The 10,260-nt window shown below is 39.9% G+C and overlaps 1 protein-coding gene across 6 annotated transcripts in view; it reads left to right on the plus strand.

The window, feature by feature from the left end:
- The window catches only part of LOC125407201 (putative sperm motility kinase W), a 35,551-nt gene extending 34,867 nt beyond the window's left edge, over positions 1–684 (plus strand). For 5 of the 6 annotated variants that reach the window (XM_087899050.1, XM_087899054.1, XM_087899055.1 and 2 more), the window contains one exon: positions 260–684. The gene's annotated coding sequence lies outside the window, so the exon portion shown is untranslated. The remainder of the gene's footprint in view (positions 1–259) is intronic. The other variant, XM_087899052.1, reaches the window with a different exon arrangement.
- The last annotated feature ends 9,576 nt before the right edge of the window (positions 685–10,260 follow it).

Genomic DNA, 10,260 nt, shown 5'->3' on the forward strand with positions numbered 1-10,260 from the left:
TCAAGTCATAAATTTGATGTGACAGTTGAATAGTCGATTAAGTTGCAATACCATGGCAGAAACATTCTATACAATAGAAGGTGTAACACACACACTATGATAACAAGACATTTGTTGTGTCAACCAAAGGGGGCATCAATTTATTCCTGCAGTACGGCAGTTTGCTGATTTGAATTTAGCATGCCTAGCTTTATTTGAACATTAAGACCATTTTGAGTTTGTAGCTCCTCGCTAACTTGACCGACCAACTTGTCCACAGTTTCAGCCACCACCGATGTCTGCGACATGGCCAGTCCAGCAACAGTGGCAGCAGTAACCGAGATGAAGATAATGGCCACCATGGCGGCAGTTATCCCAAAGTCCTGTTTCTCTTGATACAAGGTGATTTCTGTCCGGGATCGACCTTCCTCTATTGGCAATGGGATCAACGCCAGTACTCGAACTAAAAGTGCGGCTGCGGATTCATCCCAACAATTGCTAAGACTGCAGTTTCTGGAAGAGCAATTTAGCAAATCCTTCTCCCCAATAGTACTGTTCCATAAAATGAAAAAAAATGGAGCTATACGCAGGCCTGAGACTGAATGGTGAAATTACGACCCGAAGTATAATTAACCTTTAAGGATGTTTCAAATATATCAGTTTGATTATATTTTGTAGTAGCATTAAAAGCAAGACCTTTCTGTAGCATTAGAGGGATGAGAATTCTTTTCTTCAGGTCGGTGGCGGTACCACCACATATCATTACTACCTCTAAGCAAATCCAGATTTTGTGTGATGCACTCGCCCCAAAGCAATCCTTCTTTTAAATTAAAATAATGGGTACCATATCTCTTTTAGTCCCACCATTTTACTGGGTGTGGCATTATTCGGAAAATCAGCTATGGATGCATTGCTAACACTACACAATGATTCACATTACCAGAGGCAGTGCCTGTGGAAAAGCTGGTGGCCTAAAAGGATGGAAGTAATGGGCTAGACTTACTCACTGGCATCAGTATGGGCAGGTTCTTTACCAGGTTCCAATCCGTGTGCTTGGTACAACTGAGAGTTGGTAGGCAAATGATCATCATGAAGAATACCCAAAGGATCATGGCTCTAGGACAGACACACCTCTCTGGTATTCAGATAGGTTTGTTGGATCCTAGAGAGAAAACACCCACCGCTCCCTCATCCTGGCCAAAAAGGGAGTTAGCCTCTCCCACTGGCCTGTGACTAGATCTTTCCATTGCACCAGGCCTAACAATTGTGATTTTTGCTGCCAGTGCCATTCCATTGCTAGTCCTTGACTATCAATTGTTAAAAATTTTAGAATAAATAAAATAGAGGCTAATTGAGTTGTAGAGGAGGATATATACTCCCCTCTTTTTACTTTTGCAAAATATTGTTTTAGAGTCATATTTACCCGTTCCACAATAGCTTGTTCTGCAGGATTATAGGGAATCCCAGTTTTGTGTATGATGTCACAGTCTTTACAAAACATTCGAAATCTGGCACTAGTAATAGCTGGTCAATTATCTGTTTTGTATATATTAGGGGATCCCCATATATGCAAAAGTCACTAAGTAATGGGCCAAAACATTCTTAATGTATTCCCCAGTATGTAAGGAAGCAAAAACTACTTTAGAATAAGTATCTAGAGAAACATGCAAATATTTCAATGAGCCAGCAGAGGGAAGGTGAGTGACATCCATCTGTCAAATGTCATTAGGCTTTAGCCCCCGAGGATTAACTCCAAGGTGTGGTGTATTATGATACGGGCACAGTCTGGGCATTGAGTGGAAACTTGCAAGGCGATGTCCTTAGAGCATCCAATATGATGCTGCAAATAACAGCATTTAAATGATAATTTTTTAATGAAGTTTCAGATTCTTTTCCTCAGGACTACTAAAGAGCATCCGGGTATGTTGATCTGCAAGATGATTACCCTCATCCAATGGTCCAGGAAGCAAGGTATGTCCTTTAATGTGACTTCCTTAAATAGGATCATGCCTACATCATAGCAAATATTGTAAACAGCATGGCTGCTGTTGAATATGGGAAGTGGGAGGAATATAGGATGCTGTTTCTAAAGGAGAAATAATTTGAGAAAGATAAACACTATCTGTATACAAATTAATAGGTTCTTCATTATATATTTGCACTGCTAGAACAAGCAGTTAATTCTGTCGCTTGAGCAGAAACATCTCCCACTGGCTGTTGAAACATCTGTCCGTTCAATCCCACAACTGCATATCCTTTAGGGGAGCCAAAAGGTACGCACTCCGGCAAGAGGGACAGTATGCACCACACGAGGAAAAATAACGGGATGGTTTTTAAACAAATTAAGTAAAGCATGTTGAGGATAATGACTATCAATCTAAGCTTTTGGGGATAGTAGAACAGAGTCCAATCATCATTCTATTGTTGTAAATGTATCAACTGATCTTTATCATATGGAACAACTACTCTATCAGGTTGCTTGCCAAAAGTTTGAGTGCTCAAATTTATCTTTCCATAATAGTTGTAATACTGAATCATAATACGGAGTGACCACTCTGGAAGGAGAGGCAGGCATGTGAAACCACATGATGAGTCCCATTTGCCAAAAAACTCCAGTTGGTGCAAAATGAGAGGTTCACACTAATAATTGCATGGGCTTATCATAATCTACCCTTTGTAAATGTACCTGTTCTATACTTTGCATGAGCAATTTTAGAGCTCCTTTGGCTTCAAGAATAAGCATTCGGGTGATGAGGGGTCAGTATCCCCAGGTGAAACGTCGTATAATGGTTTAAGATCTCCAGACTTAATAGATAGTGAAGGGCCTAGTTGGGGACCTCCCCTTGGATACCTGGGAACCCTTCTAGAACCAAGTCTCTATCCAACCCTAAAATGACTCCCTTAATTAAGCTATCTTCTTCCCTGCTCCCCTATCTGTTCTTCCTCCATCTCAACCATCCCACTCTCTCAAGGTCTCCCCAATCTTCCACCCTCCCTTCTTTCTCCCCCTCTCGCCTTCCCTCCACCTCACCCCCACCCCCATGCTCCCAACTTTTGCCCAGTTATCTTGTCTGCTTCCAATTTCCAGGAGGATCTATATATGTTTTTCTTTGGGTTCATCTTATTATTTAGCTTCTCTAGGATCACTAACTATAGGCTCAATGTTCTTTGTTTATGGCTAGAATCCACTAATGAGTGAGTACATAACATATTCATTTTTTAGGTCTGGGTTATCTCATTAAGTATAGTATTTTCTTTTTCATCCATTTGCATGCAAAATTCAGGATGTCATTGTTTTTTACCGCTGAGTAGTACTCAAATGTGTATATGCGCCACACTTTCTTTATGCATTCTTCCATTGAGGGGCATCTAGGCTATTTCCAGGTTCTCTCTATTACAAATAATGCTGCTATGAACATAGTTGAACAAATGCTTTTGTAGTATGATTGGGCATCTCTTGGGTATATTCCCAAGATTGGCATTTCTGGATCCTGAGGTAGGTTGACTCCCAGTTTCCTGAAAAACCATCACACTGATTTCCAAAGTGGTTGCACAAGTTTGCATTCCCACCAACAATGGATGAGTGTTCCCCTCACTCCACATCCTCTCCAGCATAGGTTATCATTGGTGTTTTTGATTTTAGCCATTCTGACAGGTATAAGATGGTATCTCAAAGTTGTTTTGATTTGCATTTCCCTGATTGCTAAGGAAGTTGAACATGACCTTATGTGTCTCTTGGTCATTTGAACTTCTTCAGGTGAGAATTTTCTGTTTAGTTCAGTGCCCCATTTTTTAAGACATCAGATTTTAATGTCTAGTTTCTTGAGTTCTTTATATGTTTTGAATATCAGGCCTTTGTCTGATGTGGGGTTGGTGAAGATCTTCTCCCATTCAGTAGGTTGCCTTTTTGTCTTAATGACAGTGTCCTTTGCTTTTCAGAAGCTTCTCAGTTTCAGGAGGACCCATTTATTCATTGTTGCTCTTATTGTCAGTGCTACTGGGCAATACATAGAAAGTCTTCTCCTGCGTGCATGTGTTGTAGACTACTTCCAACTTTCTCTTCTATCAGGTTCAGTTTGGCCAGATTTATATTGAGGTCTTTAATCCATTTGGACTTGAGTTTTGTGCACGGTGATAGATATGGATCTATTTTCATTCTTCTACAGGTTGACATCCAGTTATGCCAGCACTATTTAAAGATGCTTTCTTTCTTCTGTTGTATAATTTTAGCATTTTTGTCAAAAATCATGTGTTCATAAGTTTGTGGATTAATATCCGAGTCCTCATTTCGATTCCATTGGTCGACTTCTCTGTTTTTATGCCAGTAGCAAGCTATTTTCATTACTGTAGCTCTATAATAGAGTTTGAAGTCACGATGGTAATACCTCTGGAAGTTCCTTTATTTTATAGGATTGTTTTGGCTATCCTGGGTTTTTTGCTTTTCCATATAAAGTTGATTATTGTTCTCTCAAGGTCTGTGAAGAATTTTGTTGGGATTTTGATGGGGATTGCATTGAATCTATAGATTGACTTTGGTAGAATTGCCAGTTTTACTATGTTGAACTTACCAATCCAAGATCATAGGAGATCCTTCCATTTTCTGGTATTCTCTTCAATTTCTTTCTTCAAAGCCTTAAAGTTCTTGTCAAATAGATCTTTCACTTCCTTGGTTAGTGTTATCCCAAGATACTTTGTGCTGTTTGTGGCTATTGTGAAAGGTGATGTTTCTCTGATTTTCCTCTCTGCTTCTTTATCCTTTGTGTATAGGAGGGCTACTGATTTTTGTTTGAGTTGATCTTGTATCCTTCCATATCACTGAAGGTATTTTTCAGCTGTAGGAGTTCTTTGGCAGAGTTTTGGGTGTCACTTATGTACACTATCATATCATCTGCAAATAACAAAAGTTTGACTTCATCCTTTCCAATTCTATTCCCCTTTATCTCCTTATGTTGTCCTATTGCTATTGCTAGAACATCAAGCACCATATTGAAGAGATATGGAGAGAATGGACAGCCTTGTCGTGTTCCTGATGTTAGTGGCATGGCTTTAAGTTTCTCTCCATTTAATTTGATGTTAGCTGTCGGCTTGCTGTATATTGCTTTTTCTTATACTTAGATATAATCCTTGTATCCCTGATCTTTCTAAGACCTTTATCATAAAGGGGTGTTGAATTTTGTCAAATGCTTTTTCAGCATCTAATGAAATGATCATATGTTTTTTCTTTCAGTTTATTTATATGATGGATTACATTGATAGACTTTTGTATGTTGAAACAGTCCTGCATCTCAGGGATGAAGCCTACTTGATCATAATGGATGTTTTTTTTTATGTGTTCTTGGACTCGGTTTGACAGTATTTTTTTTTTTTTTTTAAGAATTTTTGCATCGATGTTCATGAGTGAGATTGGTCTGTAATTCTCTTTTTTGGTTGAGTCTTTGTGTGGTTTTGGTATCAGGGTAAATGTAGCTTCATAAAAAGCGTTTGGCAATGACTCTTCTGTTTCTATTATGTGAAATACATTAAGGAGTATAGGTATTAGCTCTTCTTGGAAGTTCTGTTAGAATTCTGCATTAAAACCATCTGGTCCTGGGCTTTTTTTTGGGGGGGGGTTGGGAGGTTTCTGATGACAGCTTCTATTTCCTCGTGACTTATAGGTCTATTTAAATTGTTCACCTGGTCTTGATTTAATTTTGGTATATTGTACTTATCTTAAAAATGTCCATTTCTTTTACATTTTCCAGTTTTGTGGCATTCAGGCTTTTGTAGTAAGACATAATGATTGTCTGAATTTCCTCAGTGTCTATTGTTATGTCCCCTTTTTCATTTCTGATCTTGTTAATTTGCGTGTTCTCTCTTTGCCTTTTGATTAGTTTGGATAGGGGTTTGTCAATCTTGTTGATTTTCTCAAAGAACCAGTTCTTTGTTTTATTGATTTTGTGGATTATTTTCTGTGTTTTATTTTGTTGATTTCAGCCCTCAGATTATTTCCAGTCTTCTACTCCTCCTGGGTGAGTCTGCTTCTTTTTTTCTAGAGCTTTCAGGTGTGCTGTTATGTCTCTAATGGGAGATTTGTCCGGTTTCTCTCTGTAGGCACTTAGTGCTAAGAACTTTCTTCTTAGCACTGCTTTCAGAGTGTCCCATAGGTTTGGGTATGTTGTTTCTCTCTCTCTCTCTCTCTCTCTCTCTCTCTCTCTCTCTCTCTCTCTCTCTCTCTCTCTCTCTCTCTCTTTCTCTCTCTCTCTCTCTCTCTCTCTCTCTCTCTCTCTCTGAATTCAAGGAAGACATTAATTTCTTTCTTTATTTCTTCCTTGACCCAGGGGTGGTTCAATAGTTGACTGTTCAGTTTCCATGACGTTGTAGGCTTTTTGGGGGTGGAATTGTTAAATTTTAACTTTTAATCCCTGGTCCCTGGTGATTTGATAAGACACACATGATTACTAGAATTTTTTTGTACCTGTGGATGTTTGCTTTGTTACCGAGTATGTGATCAATTTTCGAGAAGGTTCCATGAGGTGCTGAGAAGAAGGTATATTCTTTCCTGTTTGGGTGGAATGTTCTATAGCTGTCTGTTAAATCCATTTGACTTATTACATCTGTTAGTCTCCTATTTCTCTGTTAATTTTCTGTCTGGTTGACCTGTCCATTGGTGAGAGAGGAGTGTTGAAATCTCCTACTATTAGTGTGTGGGATCTGATGTGTGATTTGAGTTCTAGTAATGATTCTTTTACATATGTGTGTTCTTTTATATTAGGCTCACAAATATTTAGGGTTGAGACTAATTCATTCTGATGAATTGTTCCTATTATCAGTATAAAGTGTTCTTCTCCATCTCTTCTGATTGATTTTAGGTTGAAATCAATTTTGTTAGATATGAGGATAGCCACACCCACTTGTTTCTTTGCTCCATTTGATTGAAAACCTTTTCCCAACCCTTTACTCTGAGGAAGTGTTTGTCTTTTAGGTTGATGTGTGTTTCTTGTAAACAGCAGAATGCTGGATCCTGTTTTCTTATCCATTCTCTTAACCTGTGCCTTTTTATAGGTGAATTGAGTCCATTGATATTAAGTGATATTAATAACAGTGCTTGTTAACTCCGATTATTATTTCGGTGGTAGTGTTTGTGTGTTTCCCTTCTTTGAGTTGTGCTGGTGGAGGGTTGTCAGATGTCTGGCTATTGTGGGTGTTGTTGGCTTCCTTGAGTTGAGGTTTTCCTTCTAGTACTTTCTGTAAGGCTGAGTTTGTGGCTACATATTGTTTAAATCTGTTTTTGTCCTGGAGTATCTTGTTTTCTCCATTGATGGTGAAAGAAAACTTTGCTGGGTATAGTAGTCTGGGCTTACATCCATGGTCTTTTAGTGTCTTCAGCACATCTATCCAAGACCTTCTGGCTTTCATGGTTTCCATAGAGAAGTCAGGTGTAATTCTGATTGGTTTACCTTTATTTGTTACTTGACCTTTTCCCTTTGCAGTCCTTAATATTTTTTTTTACTCTGCATGATTGTGCTTTGATATTTATATGGCGAGGGGATTTTTTTTTTTGATCTAGTGTATTTGGTGTTCTGTAAGCTTCTTGTACCTTCATAGGAATATCCTTCTTCGGGTTGGGAAAGTTTTTTTTCTATAATTTTTTTGAATATATTTTCTGGGTCTTTGAGCTGGAATTCTTCTCCTTCATCTACCCCCATTATTCTTAGGTTTGGTCTTTTCATGGTTTCCCTGATTTCCTGGATGTTTTGAGTTAAGAATTTGTTGGATTTTTTTTCAGTCAATGAGTCTATTTCCTCTATAGTATCTTCAGTGCCTGAAATTCTTTCTTCTATCTCTTCTATTCTGTTGGTTATACTTGTCTCTGTAGTTCCTGTTCTTTTACCATATCCAAACATCCCTCAGTTTGTGTTTTTATTATTACCTCCATTTTGATCTTTAAGTCTTGAATTGTTTCCTTTACCTGTTTGATTGCGTTTTTTTGGGTATCTTTGAGGGATTTATTAATTTCTTCTAACTGTTTGTCTTCTCTTCCATTTCTTTAAGGGAGTTTTTCACTTCCTGTTTAAGGGTCTCCATCATTTGCATAAGGTTACTTTAAAAGTCAATTTCTTCTAATTCTTATGGGTTAGGGTGTTCAAGTCTTGTGTTGCATGTTCACTAGATTCTGGTGTTATGTTGCTTTTCAGGTTGTTGGAGAAATTCCTGCATTGGCGTCTGCCCATCTCTTCCACTCCGTTTCTCCTCAGCATGGGAGCAGGGCTTCTTGCTGGGCTCCAAGGACCTTGCAGACAAAACAGCAGGGTTGGGGGGCAGAGTAGTATGGTTCAAAGAAGCCCCAGATGCAGGACCATTCCCCGCTGGCTCCCCGGACCTCTCGGCCCCAAAGCAGGCTGAGTTTGGAGATCCAAGGACCCTGCAGGTGAAATGGAGTGCTTGGGCACAAGATGGAAGGGGAAAAGGAAGCCAATAGCTGGGAACATGCTGCACTGGATGGCCAGATAAATTTAGGGCATTGGAGGGGGCCTGGATTCTGTTCCCTGGGACTGTCCTGCTGGGTGGCCACTCACCACTTTTTATCTCCTCAGCACAGAGTGGGGCCCCTTGCGGGGATTCAAGGACCTCACAGGAGTTTATTTAACTTTTATTTTATTTTATTTTATTTTATTTTATTTTATTTTATTTTAGTGTATTGGTGTCAGACCCCCTGGATCTGGAATTACAGACAGCTGTGAGCTGCCACATGGGTGTTGGGAATTGAACTCAAGGTTTATCTGGAAGAGTAGGCAGTGCTCTTAACCATTGAGCCATCTCTTTAGCCCTGGTTGGCTTTGTTTTAAATTTATTGTGTATAAATTATGTTCCTGCACAGGGTGTAGGGGCTGTTTTGTGTATGTATGCGTGTTCATAAGTGTGGGTGCCTGCAGAGTCCAGAGGTTTTGGATCTTCTGGAGCTGGAGTTTGGGGTGGTTGTGATCAATTTTACATGGGTTCTGTGAAACAAACTTGGCTCCTCTGCCAGAATCTCCAGGGTTCTCAACCACTGAGCTGTCTCTCCAGCCTGGCTGCTAGGAATCTGAGGCAGGAAAATGACTGTGCCACTTCTGTAAGGTTTTGAATGTAACTCAAAGTTGGACACTTTCCTAGCATGTCTGAGGCTCTGTATTCTTGCCCTAGAAGTAAAAGGAAAAAAAATCATTTGTGTGGATTAAAGGTGAAGATTCAGTGTGAGGATGATGGCTCAGTCAATACAACCCTTTCAGTGCAAACAAAAGGACCTGAGATGGATTCTCTGCACCCTTGTAAATCTGTACTACAACATAGTCCTGTCGTGCAGGTGCTGGGAGGTGGAGACAGACAAACCCTGGGACTGACTGATCACAGAGTCTCACCAATTTGTGATGTCCATGTTCAGTCAGAGCCACTACCTTAAACAAAAACTTCCAGGCCTACCAGGGGTACATAATGTGTCTCTGAAACAACAGCCTAATAAAAGAAACAAACAGACAAAAAAACAAAAACCCTCATTAAAATTCAGTCCTGTTTGCAGAAACTCAAAAGCAGTCACATTCCAGAGAATGAGTGTCAGTGGAAGGCTCAACCACAAATGGGACGGTGCACAGCCTCTGCCCCTGGGTCTCAGGGATCCTCATGGAAGAGGAGATGACAAATTTTTTGTTTTTGTTTTCCTTTTTCAAGAGGGTTTACCTGTGTAGCCCTGGCTGTCCTGGAACTTGCTCTGTAGACTACCCCGACCATGAACTCAAAGATTTACCTGCTTCAGTCTCTTGAGAGCTGGGATTAAAGGCATGTGCAGGCATACATGAAGGCAAAACTCTAATATTACACATAAATAAGTAGTTTCAAATTTAAAAATAAAGGGCAACAACAACAAGGAGATGGGAGCTGGGATCTGGGAGAAGTAAGATGCAGACTCCATTTCTCTGGATTTCAGATGTTTGTGAGGCTGTGCAATGATCCCTGAAAACCTAGGATGTAGAAGGAAGTTGTGGGGACTCCATGTGTGTACACAAATTGGCTAGAACTTGACCGCAGGTGTCTTCCTCAATCTCTTGCCACTCACTGAGCTATGCTGTCTGGCCAGCAAGACATGGGGATCCTCCTGTCCCTGCTTATCCGGTGCTGGGGTTACAGACATACTCCATCATGTGCAGGGATGGAACTAGGGTCACATGCTTTAGCTGCCATCACTTTACTGACTGAGGGTTAGAACATATATCAGTAGAATTTTTATGTATATAGCATTATACCCAAATCCGCACAGTCCCCCAAAAG

The sequence above is a fragment of the Myodes glareolus genome, chromosome 19 (assembly GCF_982192425.1).
Source record: "Myodes glareolus chromosome 19, mMyoGla1.1, whole genome shotgun sequence".
Lineage (NCBI taxonomy): Eukaryota > Metazoa > Chordata > Mammalia > Rodentia > Cricetidae > Myodes > Myodes glareolus.